General features: G+C 41.4%; 1 protein-coding gene across 1 annotated transcript in view; it reads right to left on the bottom strand.

The window, feature by feature from the left end:
• The window catches only part of EGFLAM (EGF like, fibronectin type III and laminin G domains), a 541,883-nt gene that overhangs the window by 178,083 nt on the left and 338,902 nt on the right, over window positions 1-24,898 (bottom strand). The window contains exon 5 of the mRNA XM_060295410.1: window positions 5,994-6,087. The gene's annotated coding sequence lies outside the window, so the exon portion shown is untranslated. The remainder of the gene's footprint in view (window positions 1-5,993; window positions 6,088-24,898) is intronic.

Here is a 24,898-nt window from a genome sequence, read left to right as displayed (position 1 = left end):
AAATAACCAGAAAACCCAGATTTTCTGATGCCAAGAGAAAACCTGTGGAAGGAAGCAAAAGGCCAAGTTTTCCATCTGAGTTTGGTTATATCTGTATTTGGATGTTTCTTAAAGGAGGAAATGAGAAGAGGACTGGGAGATCTGAAGATCCAGTCTGATGTCACCAAGTGGGAGGTGTCAAGGAGGTGCAAAATAGCTGAGTGAGAGGAGACTTGGCTTGTACCCAGCCCCCAGGGAGGAGAGGTGTGAAAGGAAAAGGTTTAAGCAACAGAAGAAGTCGTGTAGCCTGTCAGGATAGCAGGGCTGCTGGAAGGAAAGAGGAATGGGACAGCTTCAAAGGAAAATCCAAAAAAATAGGAGGGATGGCTTAGATCCATGTTTTTAAGTTAATTGTTGATATAAAGAAAGATCCGGGCTTCCCTGGTGGCGCAGTGGTTGAGAGTCCGCCTGCCGATGCAGGGGACACGGGTTCGTGCCCCGGTCCGGGAAGATCCCACGTGCCGCGGAGCGGCTAGGCCCGTGAACCATGGCCGCTGAGCTTGCGCGTCCGGAGCCTGTGCTCCGCAATGGGAGAGGCCACAAGAGTGAGAGGCCCGCGTACAGGAAAAAAAAAAGATCAATGGTGAAGGATGAGGGAGAAATTAGCCTTGGTTTCCTCCCCTGTATAATGGGATGTAACACCTACTTTAAAGGCTGTGCCCATCAGATGGGATAACCCAGTGCACTATACATACCATACCCTTGGCACTCACTAAATGTTGGCTTTATTTCATTCCATCACTCGCACATTTATCACAGAGACAGGCTAAGTCCTCTCCAGAGATAAGTTCCAGAAGCACTAGTGAATTACTGCCGGGATGGCAAACAAGACTCAGACCAAAGATAAAGCTTTGATCCAGATACTTTCCATGTGAACTGGAAATAATGGAAAATCAAGTTGTGTATTTTGGGACAATGAAAGAGATCTCCCAAAAGATAATGATATAGTAGATAGGGATTCTCCAGGGAAGGAATAATGGCTGAGCCATCAAAACAAATAAAGATACACACGGGATACAACTACCACTGGTAGCACGCCAATCAGTCCTCTCTGCTCCTGGGAACACTGAGGCCCATTCGTATTTTCCTTCAGCTTTAGTGCCTCTTAATTGATCCAGTATGCGTGCTTTCCATGTTCCCTGTTTCCTTCCTTGCTTATTACTTATTATATTCCCTGGATGAGTCACATTGCCTCCCTGACATCAGTTTCCTGGGCTGAACTGAATGGCGCACAAGATCTTTCCCCACTGGGACATTCTTGAATCCACGTGTGGGCATAATGGCCCCAGGCACACCCTCCTCAATTATGTCCAGATCCCAATGGCTTATCCTGGGAAATGCTGCCATGGCTCTGGTGTCTGAGCTAAAGGAATAGACCAAAGTGGTTGCTGAGTCCAGATGATGGAAAAAAAAAAACCCAAGAAGCAGTTGGAGAATGTGGAGATGTTGACTCGCATGAAGAAGGCAGTCCTGAAAGTATTTGTGTGGTGAACAGAGAGGGATGGCTTTAATTGTTCTGTGGTTCTAGGCTCTATTTATAATCATGGGTTTAGTTGACACAACAATAATAATAACACACAATTCAAGCTATTCACTTTTACTGAGGTGAAAATCAGACGGTAGCAATACAATGACTTTGAATATGTAAGAAAGTGTCCCCATGGATCCCCACCCATGTAGGTATATACCTGGGCCCGTCTCAAACAGTAGAGAGCTATATGTAAGGAAATTAGGACAAAGAAGAAACCCAGAAGTCAAGGAAACGAAGTGGAAGATACAGAGAATGGGAAGAGCATTCTCACATGTTCCCGAAAGCCCACAGAATTAGCTCACAAGTTTGATAGCACAACTTCAAATTTTAACAATTTAACATATTAACCACCAGTCAAGTAGATAAACAAAATTACCAGTTCAATAGGTGGCTCTTTACAGGTGTGCCCTTCTTTAAGAAATCTAAATATATGTAAAATATTTGTTTGGGGGATGATTGGGATTTTTTCACAGTTTTTAAACAATTTTAGAAAGTAGTCACTACAGGGAAATTTTCCCAAATATTTTTGTTTTGTTTTTGTTTTTGTTTTTTGCGGTTCGCGGGCCTCTCACTGTTGTGGCCTCTCCCGTTGCGGAGCACAGGCTCTGGACGCGCAGGCTCGGCGGCCATGGCTCACGGGCCCAGCCGCTCCGCGGCATGTAGGATCTTCCCAGACCAGGGCACGAACACGTGTCCCCTGCATCGGCAGGCGGACTCTCAACCACTGCGCCACCAGGGAAGCCCTTTCCCAAATATTTTAATTGAAAATAGAATAGACATACTAAAGTGTTAGCTTCACTTTCAATTTATATGTATTCAAATGTAAAAATAAAGCATTCGTTTTTTTAAAAAATAAATTTATTTATTTATATTTTTGGCTGCGTTGGGTCTTCGTTGCTGTGCGTGGGCTTTCTCTAGTTGCAGCGAGCAGGGGCTACTGTTTGTTGCAGTGTGCGGGCTTCTCATTGCAGTGGCTTCTCTTGTTATGGAGCACGGGCTCCAGGTGCTCGGGCTTCAGTAGTTGTGGCACACGGGCTCTGTAGATGTGGCTCACAGGCTCTAGAGCACAGGCTCAGTAGTTGTGGTGCACGGGCTTAGCTGCTCCACGGCATGTGAGATCTTCGCGGACCAGGGATCGAACCCGTATACCCTACATTGGCAGGCGGATTCTTAACCACTGCGCCATCAGGGAAGTCCAAAAATAAAGCATTATTGAAATGAAAATGTAAGCCAGTGAGGAAAGTAGAAAATATGTACCAAAATTGAGACTTCATTAAAAACATAATAAATACAAATGTTACAGTAATAGAAGACAAGAATTATACTTAGAAAAAATATCCTGGGCTTCCCTGGTGGCGCAGTGGTTGAGAGTCCGCCTACCGAGGCGGGGGGCACGGGTTTGTGCCCCGGTCCGGGAGGATCCCGCGTGCCGCGGAGCGGCTGGCCATGGGCCATGGCCGCTGAGCCTGCGCGTCCGGTGCCTGTGCTCCGCAACGGGAGAGGCCACAACAGTGAGAGGCCCACATACCGCAAAAAGAAAGAAAGAAAGAAAGAAAAAATATCCTTCTTAAAATGTTCTCCATCTTCGTCTCTCACATTTTTGGGGGAAGCCAAACTACATGTTCCTTAATGGAGAACAGAAATACTCTAAAATTCTCTGTACTTTTCAGGCACCCAAAACACAATCTTCTCTTCCTACAATACTTGCTTAGTCTACAGAGTAAACGTTAATGTTATCTCTAAGATTACTTATTGGGATGTTTAAAGAACTAAGAATAATCAAATTTTTAAATCCCTCACGCATCTATAAATCTGTCTAATATGTCACATTCATGATTAAACAACACTTGAATATGTTTATCCAGATTTGAAGCCTAGGTAAGCAGGGATGGGAGGGGGGAGAAGATGTGATGGCATTTCCTCCTCGAACATCCAAATTAATTTGACTATTATTTAGTTCAAAACACATATGTAAAAAGGAAAGTTTGTAAGCTGTACATTTTCTAAATTTTATTTTAATATGTGAATGATACTCATCAGAATCTAGAATGTTAGAACTTCCAAACTTATTTATTATTGAGTTCATTTGGTGTTATATTTTTATTAATAGTAAATTAAAATGACTATGGGTAGTAATTTGGATTTCCTTTTAAAATAACACTCTCTCCCTAGTCCTCAAACTTTTGACTTGATCATGTATTTAGTCTGTTCAGAATTACTGTTAACAAGATTTATATATTTCCAAGCAACAATTAGTCTAATGCAGCACTATTAAAATAAAACTAGATAATTTAAAAGCTAATAAACGTCAACAAAATCATTCTCCCGTAATCTTGAAAAAAAAATGCAGCTTTCAGTTTCTTAAACAGTCACGTCACAAACAAAAGTCTTATTACTCAAGAGGATTATTGAGTGGAGATAAACATGCGGCCACTTTTGAGGCCAGCAAGACTGTGACATTAGCAAAATTTCTCTTAGACGCATCAGGCCAAGGACTAGACTGGGCTCCCCATGTTCAGCTGATGGAGCCCACTTACCCGACAGCTGTAGAGGTTCCTGCTTCCTTACACCTCCCTCACCCCAGAGAACCACGAATGCAGAAGCAAGAGGAAAGGCTGGAAAACTGAAGTGCGCTGGCCAAAGGAGAACTTCCCCTTCTTGGCCTGACCTAGCCCCTTCCTGCCCAAGGCAGCTTAGCTGGCCAAGAACTGGTCATGACCAAGAACTAGGCATGAAGTCTGCCCCTCAGCAACCTAACATCCCATCATATACTTTCTTCTCATTCCCTAACTCCTGGTTCCTCCATCCTAGAATACTGCTGTGTGAATTGTCAAGCCTACAAGTATATGGTATGAAAATGTTGGCAATAAATTATTTATGCTGATTAAAAAAAAAAACTATTTCCAGGCAAAATGAGGGGATATGTGCATTTTCACAGAAAATTAAAGCAAGGAATGAAGTAAATGGCTTAAGATGCAAACGGATAGCGCTTGATCAACGGTCCATACTTGGTTACACATTTAGAGTGTTGTGGGAACTTCATAAAATTCCAATGCCAGAGGTTCAGATTTTATTAGTCAGAGATGAGGCCTCAACATAGGAATTTTTAAAAGATCCCCAAGTGATTTTAATGTGCAATCAAACTTGGGAATCATTGATCTAGAATCACTGATCTGTATCCCAAAGCCTGAAGGTAAAGACTTATGAGCACTGAGGGGCAGCCCCAGGGGAAGACGCTGCAGATAGGATTTCTCCACTGGGTGGGGGGCTGGTCTGGAGTCGCACTTCTTAAACACTAACATGCACACTTCATATCTTGGGATCTTGTTAGAATGAAGATTCTGATTCAGTAGGTCTGAGTGGCTCCTGAGACTCTGCATTTCTAACAAGTTCCCAGGTGGTGCCTGTGCCTTGACCCTTGAGTAGCAAGGGTCTAGATGACCTTGAAGATCCCTCCTCATCCTATGATTCTCTGAATTGAGAGCATCAAGGCTTGAGGAGATATTCTTCCAGAGACAGCCTGAAGGCTTGAACTCACAGGGTCCTATTTTCCTTGCCCTAACATATGATGAACAGATTTACCAATGGGCATAACTCCTTCGACATACAGTTAGAGGAGTCAGTTGATACAGACCCAGCGGAGAAGCAAATGTGCTAAGGAAACATTTCAGAGCTCAAAGGGGAGTGCAAATCAAAGAGCCCAGGAACCTACTCAAATGTTCTCCTGAGAACACCTGGTATAAACTTGGAAATCCAGGCATAAGAGTAAGGTATTAAAAATTAGGGACAAGAAGTGGGTATACGATATTTAAGCATATCAAATGATTTCAGTTTACATCTTTTATTTTAAAAATTGTGAAACCATGTGTGAACAAAAAAACTAAAGATAAATGTAGTAAATGTATATAGCATAAAATCCTACTAGCTTTAAGTCATTTAATACATTAGTTTAGGATGATCTATTCTAAAGTGATTTTTAAAAATCTTTAAGGAATTCAATAAAATATGTTTTTCCACTTGACCTTCTTCTTCATCAATATTCTATCTAGAGAGAGTACTACCGGGACTTCCCTGATGGCGCACTGGTTAAGAATCTGCCTGCCAATGCAGGGGACATGGGTTCGAGCCCTGGTCCGGGAAGATCCCACATGCCGCAGAGCAGCTAAGCCAGTACACCATAGCTACTGAGCCTGACCTCTAGAGCCCACGAGCCACAACTACTGAGCCCACGTGCCACAACTACTGAAGCCCACGCACCTAGAGCCCATGCTCCGCAACAAGAGAAGCCACCGCAATGAGAAGCCTGCACCCCACAATGAAGAGTAGCCCCAGGTCACTGCAACTAGAGAAAGCCCACATGCAGCAATGAACACCCAACGCAGCCAAATAAATAAAATTTTTTTAAAAAGACAGAGAGTACTACCTTTTTGGCTGATGGTTTTCTGAAGAGAGTCTTCTCTGTGTTGAGACTATGACCAGGCACCATCAGAGGATGCAGATGAGGATGAAAACTGCAACTGGAATAGATACAAAATCTAGATTCAGAAAGAGTATCCTCACAGAATTTTAGAAGTCAGAAATTTTAGGAAATGTCAACAGTCCAACTCCACAATGAACATAATGACTTTCAGAGTTTTCTCGGATTCTTAAGAGTGGTCTAGAGCAGTGGTTTTTTTTAAGGTAGTGTCTGGGGACCCTTGGGTGGGGTCTCTGAGACCTTCTCATGGGGTCTGTAAGGTTAAAACTATTCCTGTAATATTAAGATGCCATTTGCTTTTTTTGATTTGCATTCTCTCCTGAGAACACAATGGGGTTTTTCAGAGGCTGCATGTCACGTCATATGATAATAGATTGCATAAGCAGGTGTGAGCATGCAGCCCTTTTCTATTAAACTGGACGTTAAAAAGATCTGCAGCAATGTGCAACAAGGCCATTCTTCTCTCTAATCTTTTATTTTGAAAAATATAGTTATTTCTCATTAAAACGCGTTATTTTTATGAACATGTAATGGGTTTCCTTAAATATTTTAAAAATACTTTTTCAATTTCTCATTTTTAATTTTTATTACAGTAAATATCGACAGATATAGCCCATGTAAACAAAAGCTCTTTGGTGTCCTCAGTAATATTTAATAGTGTAAAAGTGTCCTGAGACCAAAAAAACCAACAAACAAAGCTTTGAACCACACGTCTAGGGCCTTGATTCTCACAGTGTAGTCCACGGGATAGGAGCCTGTTGGAAAGTCAGAATCTCGGTGCCGCTTCAGACCTATTGATCAGAATCTGCATTTTCACAGAGTCCCCAGGTGACTCATGGACACAATTATTTGAGAAGCCCTGGACTGTAGTTTTTATTTAGTTAGTTGATCCTACTCTCGATACAGCCCAATGATTACAAATGTAGACTCTTTGAAATCCATCTTAACCTCTCCCTAGCTGGGTGAAGTTAGACAAATTACATAGCCTCAGTTTCCTTATCTGTAAAGTGGGCAAAACGATAGTACCCAGCTCTTGGAGTTTTTATGGAGATAAACGAATTAATATATGTAAAAGGTAAATAATGCCTTGCCTATAATAAGCACTCGGTAAATACTGAGTACTCAGTAAAGACTCATTAAGTTCTAGGTGCTATTCCTCCTTCAGGGAGGGTACAGATCGGTGGGAAGACAGCAATCCCAGCAACTTCCGTACAATAAAGCTGCCAGATGGATTCCCTGTGTGTTCAAAGAGGCGGAGAAGGCATGTTCCAAGGCAGAAACGGCAAGTGCAAAGGTAGAGAATCCTGGGAGAGTGTGACATCATTAAGGGACTCCCATTTTCCTCACCACAAGCCTTTGAGTTTCACAGATGAGGAAACAGAGGCATGGAGGGTTAAGTAACTGTCCCAAGCTCATAGGACTAGTAGGAGGAATGGTCAGAGTCCAAAGAAAAGCAGGTGGGCTCCCAAATCGGTGCACTTTTCCACTATGGGAAGCAGCCTCTGTCTGTGATACCAAAAAAATTTTATTGTAATTTGTTTTCTAGCTAATAAGTGACCTATGCTTGCAAAAGTTCCGGGTTCTCTATGTGGTGGGTACTGGGCTCTACATGACCCCCAAAATCAAACTGATTAATGGTGCTGTTTAAATCCGGGTGGGGTCAGATGGTGAAGGGTTTATTTGCCAGGCAAAGGAAGCCAGGTTTCATCCTGTGAGCCCAAGGGAGCACTGCAGGCTTGTCACAGGGGAGTGACATTCTATTTTCAAGATGATAAAGATCATCAACTGGATGCCATGGCCAATAATATGCAGCCAAGTGATATCATGAAGGGATGCTAAGAGGGCAAGAAAAAATACCTCCAAGAGCATGACAATGAGCTTGACCCTGATGAAAGTGCCCCAGCATCCAAGAAAGGAGAGCTTCGCCTACACCCACAGGTTGGGCACTTTTCTAAAAGGAGAACCGGACTGAAGAGGGCTCTTTGCTAAACGCTATTTGGAGATACGGAATTTAAAATGACCCCTAGGTCCTAAGACCTCCGACAAGCTGTGTACATGTTACAATCAACAGAAAAATCAGAATCCAAAACCACACTGGGTCCCAGGAAAAGTAGCCCAAACGGGCTGCCTGAGCACGTTCTCGCCTCCTTTCACGAGGAACGAACCTCTACTCCTGGAAGTCGAGCCTCAGCAAATGCCTGTCCCTGCCCCCTTCACACCCTGAACCCCAGCATCCTCCACCCTTCAGAGCAAATTAAAAGTGGCTCCTCTCAAGGAACTTCATCGGCGGCTGGCCAGAGTGACGGCACTTCCCTTCTGCCTCTGAAAGTGTTTGTCCGCGTAGGAAGGAGGCAAATGAATACATTTACTTAATTCAAGTCAGGGGGGAAATTCATATTAAAGGCAGAACTATAGGGACAGAAAACCACCAGCAGTTGCCAGGGGCTGGGGAGGGGGGAGGGGCTGGCTACCAGAGGCACGATGCATTTTGGGGCGGATGATGGAATTGCTCTGTATCTTGACTGTGGTTACCCAATTGTATGCGTTTGTCAGCTTTTCTAGAACTGTATACTATATGCAAATGATACCTCCATAAACGTAATGTTTTAAATTGCATATTATGTCCTATCTATTTTTAAATTTGTTCTCCCTGTATTTCCTTAACATTCTTTCACAGTGAATATTACCTGAGTGCTTAGTATTTGTCGGCACAATGCTAAATGTTTACTACTACATTGAACCATGTCAAGTTGCCAAGTTCATAGGTCAAAAGATGATCAAGTATCAGCTATTTCACGCGATTTAATCTAATACCGCAACTCTTTGAGGTAGATACTATTATTATCTTCATTTTGAGGTAGAGAACGAGGCTCAAGATGGTTAAGTAATTTTCCCCAAAACACAGTGAAGGAGTGAAGGTAAAAAATTTTTTGCTTAACAGAGAAAAGTAGTGAAAACACAGAGATTCCCAAAAGAAGAAAAAAGACTCACCCATAATACCATCCCCCACAGCGATAACATTTTGGTGTATTATCATCAAATATTTTTCCAAGCATTCAATAAAAATTATTCTGATGCTTTTTTCTAATAACTGAAGAAGAGAGATGCAGACATTGAATAAATATAGTAGAGCTATAAATGAAGATTTTGTCTTTTTTCAGCTCTCAGGCATTTTGATAATTGAAAAATAGTTTAATGCTATTTTACACTCAGTTTTCATTTTTACAATCTATCTTCTCTCCTCACTTTCTACCCCTTAATACTACTCAACTTCACATATTTAAGACGGCTGTTGATAATTATCACGAGTTTCCAATGCAACGGTAGCACTTAGAGCCTAAAAATACAGGTGTTCGTGTAACTAATTACCACATTAATTTATCTCCAGGACCCCCTTATCTTCTCCCGCCTGTGAGTCATTGATAACCTGCCGGCTTCAGATGAATTCACTGTGTCAGAAATAGAGAAAGAGCATTGTAGAGTTAATTCCAGCTGCCAGGGAAGCTCAATACACCCCTAAGAAGCTTTTGAAAAATCAAAAAACCCTTAAAAGGGTCTTTAAAAGTAGTTTTTTATGTTTGGCCCAACAGAGTTATAATGCTTCTCTAAAGATAGCAGGAGTGCGAGCCAATCAATACACTATTAAGACACTGACAGCACTGAGATAGGATTACATGGTGAAGAAATTGTGAAACCTTTAACGTTTTCATTTTCAGCAAGAAGAATTGAAGGAAGTGGCTTCTTAAAATTTATTTTTATCTGAATAGCCTTAGGTCATACAATTTTTTCATCTTAGAGCAGGAAGTTCACCCTCAGTCCACAAATAACCAAGAGATCAAGTTAACTCCATATCTTTTCTTATAACATGACTTTATCCCCAAGTCTGGCCAGGCTTCCTGGTTTGCTGGAAAAACGCAGCTACTTACCTGGTAAAGACTCCTGCCAATTATTGCCTTTATTCCATTATCGAAGATAGTGGAGCTTTAACCAGATGAACGTACAGAGTAATTTGGCTGCACCTACACATGAACTTGAGCTCTGAAACTCCTCATAAGTAGGTATCAGTAGTCTAGGAGAGATTTTTAAGGCTGGAAGTATCTGTAGAAGTCATTGTATTCCACCCCTAATTCCACAGATAATAAAACAGAGACCCAGAGTGGTTAACTGACTTAAGACCACACAGATGGACAGATAGTATTGGAGTTGAGAATCACGGTAAAGCCCTGATGCTTAGAAGAGATCACTGACTTTCTACTCTGGGTGTACCTTAGCATCACTTCAGGGAGCTTTAAAAAATCCTGGTGCTCAAGCTGCACCTCAAACTAGTTAACTTAGAATCCCTGGAGTGGGACCCAGGCATCAGTGTTTTGCAAACTTTCCAGGAGATCCCCATGTTTACTCTCCAAGTGCAGAGAACCGTCGGGTAGATCCTCTAGATACTGTGTCTGCTTTTTAAAAGTCAGCCTTACCAGAAGCATTTGACGTGTGTGATTTTGAACATACTACAGGTCAAAATTTGCCCTGTCAATCTTAATGACATGTGGAAGTCATTAGTACTATTTTACAAATATTCTCAGCTGCCTTTCAGGTACTTGGTAGGATTATACTTCCTGGGCCCTTGTGATTGAATGGAGCACATGACCACTGCTGGCCAATGAGTTGTGAGCAAACGTTACTCTGGGCTGGAGCATTTAATTGCTGATTCAAGTCCTTCCAAAGCTCTTATTCTCTGTCACAATGATCAGACCTGTTCCTTAGAGCAGCCATCCTGTAATCCTGTGTTCCAGAGTGAAGTCAACACTCATAATGGGTACGTTCCATGGATGAAAAATAGACCTTGGTTGTTTTAAGCCACTGAGATTTTGAGGTTGTTTGTTTCTGCAGGACAACCTAACCCATCCTGAATGATTCACTACATAGTCCTGAAGTTAGTATTATGTGGCAAGTAAATTATCTTTAAAAGAGGAATCAGTCTTCTCCCCCAAAATCAGTATTCAAGATTTCATTGTCCTCCCCCTCCACTCTTCTTTTTAGACTGGATCATAAATATTTAATCTCAAACTCAAACATTTGAAAGTCTTCTCTTGCTCCAACATTGGCACTGCTATTTCCACACATCATCAAAAAGTCAACTAGAAGAATCACAAAGAAGATTCTCAAAAGTTCAGAAATGAGAAGTATCTTTAAGAGACTAGAGTCTTCTCAACACACACACACACACACACACACACACACACACACACAGGGACTTCTCCTAACATTACTGCTTTTTTACTATCTACTGGTAGACTTACACCTGAACTCATTTTTGTCTCTTTACACTACTGACTTGTTGCTTTAAAGTTGTTTTTAAAAGTTTCCAATGCGGGTTCTCAATGGCTGTTAGAATCCATATGGTTATGACTTGTCATCCAAGTCACCTGCAGACAATCACACTAGGGTCTGGAAAGATGCCCTCTAGCTTCCTCCTTGGGCTCATAGCTTAACATTCTTATTCCTGACTATAATACCTGCTCTTTTTTCTTCTCCACCAGTTATGGTAATGATGGAGGCCTATTAGAGCCCATGTAGATGAAGGGACGGTCTTGGAGGAAAGACTCTCCCGTCTCCAACTCAGAACCTGCAGGTAGAAGAAGCAAAAGGCACCAGCACCAATTATGGGCTTAAATCCAACCAAGATGATGCCATAGGGTGGGAAGGAATAGATTATGGGGAATTGCAGGTCACAGTCATGGGGAAGAGTGGCTGAGAAAAGGCTGAGGAGATGCCACACCAGTTCTCATAACCCCCCGCTAATCAATAATAAATGAATTTCCCATGCAGCCCAACACAGCTGGGAGAACAACCCAGCATTGTACAGTGAGGTGGAGTGAACTCGTCGACCTAATAATGAGCTTCTTCCTTTTCTAACATGTCTGAGTCTATGACTAGCCCTGGAGCCTTGTTATGCTGTGCTAGTTACAGACTTCTAAGTCCGGGTGGTCCTTCAAAGACTTCTTTGACTCTGTAGGGTCTCATTTTATGTGGTTGCTGAAACAGATCCATTTTCAAGCATTTACCCTCATTCCTTTGATTCCTCTGGGAAATTTCTCCCCACATCTAGTAACCAATCCTGCAACCCAATGGTGGCTCTACAACTTTAAGAATAAACAATGTGGAGAAAGGAGGCAAAGTCTGTTTGCAAAATAATCAAGAAGTTTCTGAGAATGTTTTTCTTTTCTTTCTGAAGACAGAATATATTTCTATTGGCTGAAGTTAGAATCTGCAGTTTGCTCCAAGAAAAAAAAAAAGATCAATTGATTGTTGCTATTGGAAAATTATCATGGTGTAGAGAAGAGACGATAAGATATGGAAAATGAAAAGCTTCAGATTCAAGCCTCACTCATCAGTTCTGCAACTGTGAGAAAAGTAGATATACTTTCGGACCTTAGGTTTTGCATTCTGTAAAATGGGATGATAATAAACTGCTCTATCTTAGCTATTGCATTGAGATCCAATTGGATAACATAATTTTCAAACTCTGGGCTTAATATTGATATGAGAGTACCTGAAAATTTAATCATAATCATTAACAAAAATGAGCTTTGAGAAGCAATAAAAGAAAGTCTTATGATGACTGCAACTTACTTTTAAAATTTCAAAATTGACGATGTTCTATAAACGTGTGTTAGTTTTAATAAATACTCTGAGTCTACTATGACCCTAGTAGAACTTGCATACTTTGGGGGTGTCATCTAATATTTAATAAGAAGGCCACACTCCAGAAGCAGCTGCTGTAAGCACTTCAGCTCTATTTATCTCTGATCTACACCAGAGGTTTTGCTAATTAGCAAAATGGATATTAGCAATGGGTTTTCATTGCTGAAAACAGTCGTGCTTAGTATATGTGGATTGGCTAATGCAGGGGTCAGAAAACTTTTTTTTTTCTGAAACGGGTCAGATGGTAAATTATTTCTGGCTTTGCGGGCAAACCATCTTTGTCACAATCACTCAACTCTGCCGTTATAGCACAAAAGCAGCCATAAACAATACTAAATGAATTGGCATGGTTGTGTTCCAGTACAACTTTATTTACAAAATAGGCACAGACCAGATTTGGCCTTTGCACCAAGTTTTCCAGCTACTAGGCTAGAATAAGCAGAAACACTGCCTGTCCTTGAATGGACAGCGTTTAAGAATATAAATCTCTTCACACAATAAAATGGTTCCTGAGGCTGAATTCCAGAATAGTCCCAAGTCCACTGCTGGCTTGGAGGATTCTGGTTGCCTGATAACGACAAGGTTAACTGAACTGCAACTCTAGGATGTTGTGGCATTTGCCCCAAATGTGCCATTCAAACCGGAAGTAATGGGAGCATACAAAAGGGCAAGAACTAGAAGTCATTAAGTTATATGCTTTGATGCCTGCTTGTCAATAAATACATTTTATAAATAATAACTAATTGTGTGGGAGCAGAATTTGTCTGAGCCTTGCTTTTATTACCTGTAGTGTGATGACGGGCTCAGAGATCTGCAGTCCTCACCTACTTCTGATCATTGATATACACCCACTGTAAATAAAAAGAACCTGAGAACGCTATGCTGCTACATTGGCTTAGGTCAGTTCACAACAGAAGTAGAAACTAGAAAGGAGAAAGTATCACCAATTAAGGGAAGAACTGATTCTAGAGAAAGGGATACAGCAAGCAAAGAAGCCCTGTTCCATGAAGCCGTAACCACACAGAACCCTGTCCCTCAGAGTCAAAGGTGACATTATCTCTGTGTGTCTTTGTAGCTGGAGAGACCACCCCCAGATTTAATAGCCCTTTCAGCTGGGGGAAGGGTGGGGGGAACAGTTCTTTGACTTGGGGCAGCAATTACTTTTACAAAGCGTGTTATTGTTGGCAACTTTGCTGCTTCAAATCGTGGTCTGTGCTTAGAATGATCTCCTCCTTTCCAGTTGCTGGACACCACGCAAAATTTCCCACACCCGTTTTATAGGGGTTGGAAGGATCAAGTGAAACAAGCCATGTAGGCCTGGCCCTTAGTCAACACCCTATAAATGTGAGGTGTTTATTATCATCCTCCAAGTATAATGTGATTCCTGTCCCACAGGAATCCCGGGCTTTTTTTTTTTTAACCTCTGCTCTCCCCTTGTGCTTTTATTCTCAAAATTCTATAATTTTAGGCCAAAGGGGGGCATTTGAGATCATTTACCTCAATTTCCTCATTTAATTTCAAAAACCCTAATCATTGAGAAAGTTTGAGGAATTTCCTCCTTATCTGTGTATTTCCATATGGAGACATAAACTACATTAAGACGTAAAACAGACTTTAGAAATATGTGGCCAACAACATATGTGTTAATTTATCCCAAGCAAAACATAGGTCAAAAAATAGTTAAACATACAAAAAAGTAAAATATAGAATAACTTTGTCAACTGTTCAAGTCACTGTAACATAAATATTTCAAATAAAAATAATCTTTTTCTTCCTCTCGGGTTGGGGAAACTCATCGACTTCGTGAAATACTTTCTGAAGTTCATTCATTCATTCATCCATTCATTTATGCAATCGACAAATTTTCATAAAATATCTGCATTGCTAGGTTTTCCTTATAAAGAATGATTAGGACTAATAATTATGAGTGTGTAACTCTCAAAACTCTATCTCCAGCCTTAACCAGGCTCTCTGGTTAATTTCCTTCTCTCTTTGGTTCATTTCCTTCCTCAGTGGAGTAGAGATGGCCTGAACTTCCCTCCTTCAGTGAATGTTCATCGGGCACCTGTTCAGCACCGGCCACAATTCTGGGCTCAGCAGACACAGCAGCGAACAAGCCAGACACAGCTCCAGTTCTTATGGAGTTGATGTCCCGATGAACTTTCTGAAGTTAGTATTCCTTTGTGCCTAGACATGTTGAAACGTAAATTCATTCAGATTCCACTAACCTTTGTTAAGTTCACCCCAATGTTCATAGCAGCACTATTTACGATAGCCAATACACGGAAGCAACCTAAAGGTCCATCAACAGATGAATGGATAAAGAAGATGTGGTGTGGGTGTGTATAAATATATATATATATATATATATATATATAATGCAATGGAATATTACTCAGCTATGAGAAAGAAAGAAATAATGCCATTTGCAGCAACATGGATGGACCTAGAGATGATCATACTAAGTGAAGTAAGCCAGACAGAGAAAGACAAATATCATATGATATTGCTTATATGTGGAATCTAAAAAAAAGGATACAAATGAACTTATTTACAAAACAGAGAGACTCACAAACATAGAAAACAAACTTATGGTTACCAGAAGGGAAAGTGCAGGGCTGGGGGAGAGGGATAAATGAGGAGTTTGGGACTCACAGATACACACAACTATATATCAAATAGATAACTGACTATATAGCACGGGGAACTCTGCTCAATATTTTATAATAACCTATAAGGGAAAAGAATCTGAAAAAGAATACATATATACATATATATATATATATATATATATATATATATATATATATAACTGAGTCACTGTGCTGTACACCTGAAACTAATGCAACATTGTAAATCCACTCTACTTCAATAAAAAAATAATAAATAATGAAGTAAATAGAAAAAAAGTTCAAACTGTTAACCAAGCATTTTCACATGCACCCTTTCTGTATCACCCACAACAACCTTGCCTTGATAATTGGTCCCAGATTGACACAGCTCTCGTAAGTGGTGGAGCTGGAGTTCAAAGCTGGGTCTTGTAACTCCAGGCTCCGTGTTCGGTCTCTGTCTCTGTCTCTCTCTGTCTCTCCCCTTCACTACAACTGCACAATGATCTTTTCCAGGTAGCTGCCCTTCCCTAACCTGTGCATTTCCTGGCATCTTCAGCCAGGTGGTCTTAATTCTATATGTCATTAGCCCATTCCTCTCACCCCTGTCTTAGCTGCCCCACCCCAAGCTCCCAGATGTCTCTGCATCCTGCAAATTCGTTTCTGGTTGACCATCGTTAGGTCTAGGCTCTTGTACCTACTTAGCCCTTCAGCAAGGTCCAGAGAGGCCAAGCGAATTGCTGGCTCCTTGCATCATGAGAATTCCTCCCAAGTGGAAGAGTCCAACATTGGTCATTATAAAAACATGATTGTATAATCATAGTCCTTTATGTATCTCTCAGAATAAAAATGCTCATATCTTCTGCTCCTTGGTATTTGGTTAACAGACAGGCACTCTCATATGTGCAAAGTGACATTCCTGGGCAAATATATCCATTGCAATATTATAATAGCAAAAGATTGGAAACCACATAAATGTCCATTAATAGGCACTGGTTAAACAGAACATGGTACATCCCTAAAATGGATGGAATACTATACAGAAAGGGAAAAAGTCCTTTATACGTTGATATGGAAAGATCTGCTGGATGATATTGTTAGGTTAAAAAAGAAAGGTTCCAAAAAAGCATTTAAGTATAATATCATATTTGTGTGGGAAAATAAATATATACATGTTTATTTAAACAGACATAGAATACCTTTGAAAAGATATATAAGAAATGGGTAATAGTGGTAGTTTTCAGAGAAATTGGGTTTCTAGAAGGCAAGGGAAAGAGAAGGACTTGCTTTTTCACTAGATGATCTTTTACGTTGTTTGGATATTGTCTGCATTACATTATCTATTCAAACAATAAATTAAATTATAAAACTAATTTTAAGTGTGTCATATGCTTCCTTGAAGCTTAACTGTTGCGAACCTAGGAATGTAGTTACAGTATTTTGTTTGCCCATATGACTATGTAAAAGGCTAAAAGTCAAACAATATTGATGCATTAGCTACTGACAAGTATATTGAGGTTAAAAAAGAACTGCATATGTTACAGGTGTGATTTTCGTTTGAACTTCTATAATCATCAACTTCATTAAGCTTATAAACCCACGGCTCTCCAATAACGTACAAGCAAATACATAGAACATCATTAGGAGCCCATTAAAATAGAATTGTGGGAAAATATTCTGTGAAATCAGGAAAAGAAAGGGAAAGAAAAAGTGATTTTCAGCTAAACTTATAACAAGAAGCGTATGCTTGGCCACTGGTAATCACAATCTCTTCACTCATTTAAATACCAAATTTGATGAACACATCAGAATTTTTTTGCTTTAAAACCAACTTAAAAAATAAATATATGGCTTCCCTTGTGGCGCAGTGGTTAAGAATCCGCCAGCCAATGCAGGGGACACGGGTTCGAGCCCTGGTCCGGGAAGATCCCACATGCTGCGGAGCAACTAAGCGCACATGCCACAACTACTGAGCCTGTTCTCTAGAGCCGGTGCTCTGCAACAAGAGAGGCCACATCAATGAGAAGCCCGCGGGCACCGCAAAGAAGAGTAGCCCCTGCTTGCCCAAAGACCCAATGCAGCCGAAAATAAATAAAATAAATAAATTTATAAAGAAAAATAATAAATAAATGTATATATTTTTTAGAAGTAATGGCTTCCCCAGTGAAAGAAATATTAATTTTGAAAGGAAAAAGACAGAGTGCTATGGAGTTCTCCATGGCTCACTGCTTTAAGTCTCCTGGTTAAAGAGCTGGTCAGCTGGGTGTTTTTACACAACTGTGGTGTACATAGGCAGTTGCTACTTCATGCCACTTTTATGAGCAACCACACCAGCTGCATTATGTCCCTTCCCAAGCTGAACTTGGATACAGCCGAGGGAGAACGCAGTCTGAGAATGTTGGGGAACGAGGTGCTCTCATTCTGCTGAATCCCAAGGAGCCCTCGCTGAGCATCACAAAGGAGAAAGTCCAGCAGCGGGATGCCTGCCAGTGAGACTTGGCAACCTGAGTGTCAGAATGTTAACATCAGCACGAATGTTAACTTCCTCCCTACTTACCTTCCTGTGGAAGCAAATCGGTAGTAGACTAACTGTTGAAACAATTGTTTATTTCCCTCTCACATCACAGGTTAATGTGAATTGATGGGAGAATGAGCGAGGGAGTAGAAGAAGGGGAGGGGTCTGCTCCAAGCAGTCATTCAGGACTCCAGGATCCTTCTATCTCATGGGCCCACCACCCACAAGGCAGGAACTCAAATTTTTTTGTGTCATGGACCCACCCACTTGGCAGTCTGGTGAAGCTTAAGGACCAACCCCAGAATAATATTTTTTAAATATTATTTTTAAATGCATACAGTGAATGACTTCAGATAGCAACATCAAAAATACTGAAATACTGTTATCAAAATATTAAAGAAATGGTGATATAGGCACTTGTTTTAATAAGAACTACCATAACGTCACAGTGGTGATGATCACACAGCATTTTGGGATCTCATCAACCACTGTAATGTGATATGAAAATATCTGTCATTTCTATTAGTGACAAAGTAACAGATGCTATTAATTTTACTGTGGTTTGTTGCTTTCATTCATAATTGAAGAAACTATTAAATGTCTGTTAGCTGCAGAAAATAAAGTTGCATATTAATTCCCCTTTCAACTTCTCATGTCTCCTGAATTCTGTCCACAGACCTCTTTGGGGGTCTGAGGACCCCAGGTTAAACCCCCCATCTTCTCCTGGCTCCTCTGCTTCCAGCCAGTGATCAGTAAAAGAGGGAGCCCGGAAGATTGCAAAGGAGGTTTTATGGACCAGGCTTGGGGGTGGCAGTGGAAGCAAACATCACTTTTGCCCACGTTGCGTGGAACTCAGTCTCACGGTTGCACCTGACTGCAGGGGAGGCTGGGACATGCATCCCAGCCGCGTGCCTGGGAAGAAAATGGAAATGGTTTGGTGAGAGATCACATAGTCTCTGCCACAAGCGACTTCATGATTCAAGCAAGACAGTGGAAGAAAGTCCTAAAGTGGTGCTTACTGTGCAGTTCAGGGGAGGAAACATACTTCTATAAACAACAAGCCTCTTTTCTAGATACTTTGATGTTAAGGAAAATGATTTTATATGAATGAACTGTTTTTTAAAAAGAATTTATCCAAATTTGGTAATTTAGATACCAAGGAGCCATTTTTGAAGAATCTGAGCCCTAGGATGAAGGTCCAGCCTTTTGATCGATACTTATTCAAGATTGTCCTTGGTCCCCCTCGTGCTGCCAAGGTCTCCCTCTGATGCTCCTGTCCTGCCCTGCATTTGGCAAGACCCGATGGTTTCAAAGAAATAACACATGAGGGTCACAACAGAGTGAACTGGCACTGAGCTGTTTTGAAGACTAAATCTGAAGGCCTCCCTTCTCATTCTCACAATGAAAGAACGTGTGTGTTTTGGTCATTGACTCTTTTATAGTCTGAATGTTTAGAAATTCTCTATAGGCTAATTCATGGACAGAGCATGATTCTGATCACAGAAATATTTGTGGATGGAGCAGGGTCAAGTCCTTAAGCAGGGGTGTCTGCCCTGGGCTTTAGGATTTCAGCCCCCATTTAGCCAGCACCAGAACCACGGGGACTTCTTTCCACAGCAAACACACCTGCTCCATTTCAAATAGACCCCATATCCTATCCCTTCTTGGCCCCCAGCAGTTATCCCTGTTCCTACGCATGACAGAAGGCAGTCTGTGGCACATCAATCCAAGTGTTTGTTTTTATTGTTTCCAAAGTTGTTGCCTCTCCCGTAACCTGACAAATCAGCAGAGAAGAGAATTACCGGGGAGTAAGGCAGTGATGGAGCCCTACACAACGTGAGCTGGGCTTCCTGGAAATCGTGAGCCCAGCCTCACGCCGGTATCTGGGACCACGCCAGTGCCTGCTCCCGGCTTCACCTCCAGCCCAGGGCTGAGTTCTCACCTCCTGTGGGATGAAGGAGGTGACAGAATGACCTCCGGGAAAAACACCTCATTCCATTCCCAGACTAAGGAGAAAGGCCAAAGATTTGGAAATGTAGCAGTGGCTGCTGACCCCATTTATTCTCAGAAAGCATTAATTTCTCCGTGCCCACACGCTTCTGAAACGGTACTGGCATCTGCCCTGTACTAATGAGCCCGTTGACACGTGGTTTCTGCTGCAGAGTAAAAGAAATCACAGCCTTCATAGCACAAGCACTGACTGATAGGATTATTTATTCCATTGCAGTAGTGTCCAGAAGAATACAAGAATTGGAGGGATTTTATATTTTACTGATTCTTGTGGGAGTTTAAATACCCATTTTTATGCAGAAGTCAAGATAGCAAAACCAACTCCAGTAAAATCTAAATAGATTTCACTTAATTATATATTCATTTATTTTCTAAATCTATATTAATTTATAATTAGATGTATTATATATATTTAATTTATAATTAGATTCATGATATATATGTAATACATATTATAGATTTCACTTAATAATTATACTATTGCCTGTTACTAAATTCATGGCCTAAAAATCATTCCATTGACACTTTTTCAGGAAATCAAGTGGAAATATTTTCTTAATTCTGCTTCAGGTGATGTATGCAGACAGGTAGCCTGATTTTCCCTGCAGTCATTAGAAACCACGGCAGACTTGTATTTTAAACATGTGTGATGTAGACACAATGAACACACACAGAGCTTGCTGCACCAAAGGCAGATCAGACTGTGCTGGACTTGGTGGAGTTTGCGTCAAGGTCAAATCCTCATCCCTGTGTTTGGGGCCAGGCGAGGGGGGTGTGGGTACACAATGCCTCGCTGTGTGTCCAGCTCTCTTACTAGCATGAAGCGGTGCTGCAGAAGCCGGCAGCTCTCAATTATTCAGGGGCTGATTGTTCAGCTTTTGAATTATCCCAAACCTCCATACTGTTTTCTTTTTCCCCTCATTAGCATTGCCCCAAGACAGTGATGTTGTAACCCATGATTTTACCTCTTTACAAACGTTTTGGTGGGGCAGATATTGGAAACTATTGCGGATGAAGGAGAGAAAGAGAAAACTATTAGCTATTCATTATGATTCTTTTTGTTGAAATTGATTCAGCATTTTAGCCAGTAAACAAATATTTCCTATATGTGCAAAACAATTTACAGTCTTCAAAGCACTTTCTTTCTCTCTCTTCCTCCTCCTCCTCCTTCTTCCTCTTCTCCTTCTCCTTCTTCTTCTTCTCTCTCTCCCCGCCTTCCTTCCTTTTCTTTGTTGCCCCACTTCCTTCAGTGTTCCTTTTCCATTTACAAATTCTGTATGCTCATATACACTCTCTGATTTGATCCTAACAAGAAAGCAGGATTTCCTTACGTTACTAATGAGGAAATTGAGCATCAGAGAGGCTAAGGAAATTGCCCAAGGTAACACAGCTAATAAATAGCAGAGATGAGATGCAAATGCAGGCTTGGTGTGACACCTGCTGCCGACTTCTGTCCACCAGAGAGCCACCCCATGCAAAATAGCATAAACCTCAGTGTCACCTGTTGGCTAATGGTGAGGGGGCCAGGCGTGGCTTTATGCTGAGTGATAACTCTCTGCAGTAGGATAGGTTGACCTTAAGCTATTTTCATTCCACAACATTCACCATCCGTGGAGAGTCTGGGAAATATCTAGAGCTGAGGCGGAAAGGCGAACGCAGATGCTAAGTGTCGTTTCCTCTGACTTGAGTGGAGAAGGGACAGTTGAGGCAGAAATCAACACAGAGAACACATGTTCTTTGAATTTGACAAAATCCTACTGTTAAAGATCACTGTCCCTCCCTTTACCTTTGTAGGTCTCGAGAGCCACCTTATTCCTGACCTTTCCAAGTCTGCAAACGTTACAGCTACTTATTTTATGAAAGTATGGGCTTTTAAAATATCAACAAGATGAAAGAAGAATAATTAAATGGGGTAATATCAATTACTTAACACTGTGCTGGGCACACAGTAGATGCCCAATATCATAGCTGCTACTACTGCCATTATCATTACTGTTGTTGTTAGAATTATTCTGCTTTTCTCCTCATTATGCAAAAGCCAAGCTCTGTTTCTTTCCTTTGTATCTGATATGACATACAAATGCTTTAACTGAAATTTTATATTTTATTATTAAAGATTAGTGTGGTAACTGATGGTAGTCATCAAACCAACTTTCATAAAAAGTCCATTTTGCTCTAGATCACCTTGTAATCCCAATGCTTGGATACTCCAACTAGAATTGCTGCTAAATATACAAATAGATAGTTAGAGAGGTATTATAACAGAGCCACAAACTATGCCAAACAATATACTTTCTTTCCTTCCTCTCTTCTCCCTCCCTCTTCCTTCCTCCTTCCCTTATTGTCTCCCCCCATCATGATGGTTCACAGTATGTCACAGTTAAATACCTTGAAAGATGAAACAGAAAATATCTGTGAGCAGTCATCAGATTTGTAAACAGTGGTTTGGTTGATGTTTTTCTTAGTCCTGTAATTGTTTATGATTATTGTCCCCACTGGGATTCGAGGGAGAAAAGCCACTCCCCCCAAATCTTCCCCATGGGAATTTGGGTTGGGAACTGTCTTCCCTTTTCCCAGAACTCTCTTTATAAAGTCAAACAGTCCTGGGAAGGGTGTCACTTAAGCCCTTATAGCTTGGTGTAGAGAAGTTTGTCTGATGCTTTTTTTTTTTTTTTTTGACCACGCCTTGGCATTCAGGATCTTAGTTCCCCGACCAGGGATCAAACCCATGCCCCCTGCAGTGGAAGCTCGGAGTCTCAACCACTGGATTGCCAGGGAAGTCCTGATGCTTTCTTTTTGACCTGAGTTATCAACGTCCTTTGAGAGCGCTGAACAAAGGGGTGAGGAGGTGAAGGAGTTGGGGGAGGGAGGGTTTCTGAAGATAAGCCTTATCTACCTCACCATTTGCTCAGTGCGTATCTTAGCTTTGAGCTCATCTGCAATACAAACGCCTTGAGCAATGCCAAATGGAACTTCCGACTCTCCCAGAACAGCTGACTTTTATAAACAGGTTTCCCATAGGATTATCAAATAAACAAACCAAGTGGGTTTACAGCAAGTGACTCAAGCCAAACTCTCTCATCTTCCCACATCAAACCTACCAGTCTGCAGCCTCTGCGCATGCACAGTGTGTCCGCACTCTGGTCAGCCACAAAGCTTTCCCTGTTCCTATGAGAGACCAACTCTCCTTTGTGCTTGGATCTCTCCTCCCTCACCTTTTCAAGGACTTTGCTTCTGTGGTTATTTCCTTTTTCTTCTGCCTTTTTTCCCCCTCTATTCCCATCGGCATGCTCTAAGCACGTGTAAACATGCTGACCCCTCCCGGTTTTCCTGTCAATGGCATCTCCTTCTCAGCCTCCTTTGCCAGCGCCATCTTGTCTACCAATTCTCCAAACAGGGATTATCCAGGGCTTTGCCTTTACCCACTTGATTTTCCCAGCTACCCTTCTCTCCCTGATGTCAGCCAGCCCCATGGTTTTAAATAGCATCAATGTGCTGCTGATGCCTCTATTTACATTTCTAGCCTTGACCTCTCTCCTCAACTCCACACTTGTATCCTTCCTTGGACTTGATATATCTGTGTGGATGACTCATAGGATCTCTAAAGACGACTATTGATTTCTACATCTCCCTAACACAAAGGTGTTCCCCCCTCCTTCTTAACCATCTCAGTAAATGACTCTATTTTCCAGCTGGGTAATCAAGACGAAAAGCTAAGAGAACCCTGATTTTCTCACCACCCCCCAGGACAAATCCACTGGGACATCCTGTCATCTCTCCTTCCAAAGCACATCCCAAATCCATCTACTTATCTTTATCACTACTGTTGCCACCTTTGTCCACGCCGCCATAATTTTTTTCCTAAAATAACCTCCTACAGGCCTCCCAGATTCCATGTTTGTCTACACAACCCATTCTTCATGAACCTGTCAGAATTATCTTTTTAAAACATAAATAATGTCATGCCTTTTCTTGAAATCCACCAACAGTTTCCCATTGCACTTAGAATAAAATAAAAACTCCTTATTGTGATGACCAGGCCTACCATAGAAAACCCCTAAATGCATATAATTGGAAAACTCTTAAGCTCAGCAGCACAGATATAGATAATAAGAGATTGTCCTAATGCTGGCAGAGCAAAAATTCTCCTTCCCTTAATCCAGCCATTACACCTGGGTGGCACCACTACCTTAACGACAGAGTGATTGCCTCATATTATAGTTGAGCTTCCTCACAGTATGGAGGCTGGGACAGGTACAAGTACACTGGGAGGTGGGAGTGCCAGATAGAAGTATATTCTTTTTATGACCTACACTTGGAGCTCGCAAATATCATTTTCACTGTACTCTGTGGACCAGAGCTGCCACAAATTCCTGCCCAGATTCAAGGGGAGGTAACATAGAGCTCACTTCTCAGTGAAAGGAGTGTCAGACACATTATAAAAAGAACATATGGGAAGGGATATGTAGTTGGGTGTGGCCATCTTTGGGAAAGACAATCTGCTACTCATGTGGTCATGGTTGTGATTTTATATTGCATGGCCAAGTTTTCTTTTAGTAAAATTGTTCCTGGAATTAACTGAATAGTTCTGTATTCTATAGTTTTCCACAAAGGCTCATAGGTACTCTGCCTCCCAAACAATTTTGAAAACCATTGATCTTGTCCAACCGATTCATTTTGTAGCTGAAGGACCAAAAGGCTAAAGAGATAATTGTGATTTGCCTAAAGAAAAGTTATTCCTAATCTCTCACTCTGCCTGCTTCTAGAGGACATTCTAGAGCAGGGGGAATTAGAGACTGATTCCAAAGGATGGAAGAATTGGAGTTGGAATAATTGGGAAATTGGGTGCTGATGACATGTGTGATGGACTTTGAGAAAGTTTGGGGCCCCTGGCTTTCCCCTTGATATGAATCCTGAAAGAATTCTGTCTGGCGGTGGGAAATGGAGGGAGGGCAGGACATGCAGAAGGGGACAGCAACTAGAAGGGGAGGAGGCAAGGCAGGGTTTCTCAAAGTGCC

Source organism: Globicephala melas, chromosome 3, assembly GCF_963455315.2.
Source record: "Globicephala melas chromosome 3, mGloMel1.2, whole genome shotgun sequence".
Taxonomy (NCBI): Eukaryota; Metazoa; Chordata; class Mammalia; order Artiodactyla; family Delphinidae; genus Globicephala; species Globicephala melas.
The sequence above is the reverse complement of the archived record's forward strand: the minus strand, read 5'-3'. Positions and strand labels throughout refer to the sequence as shown.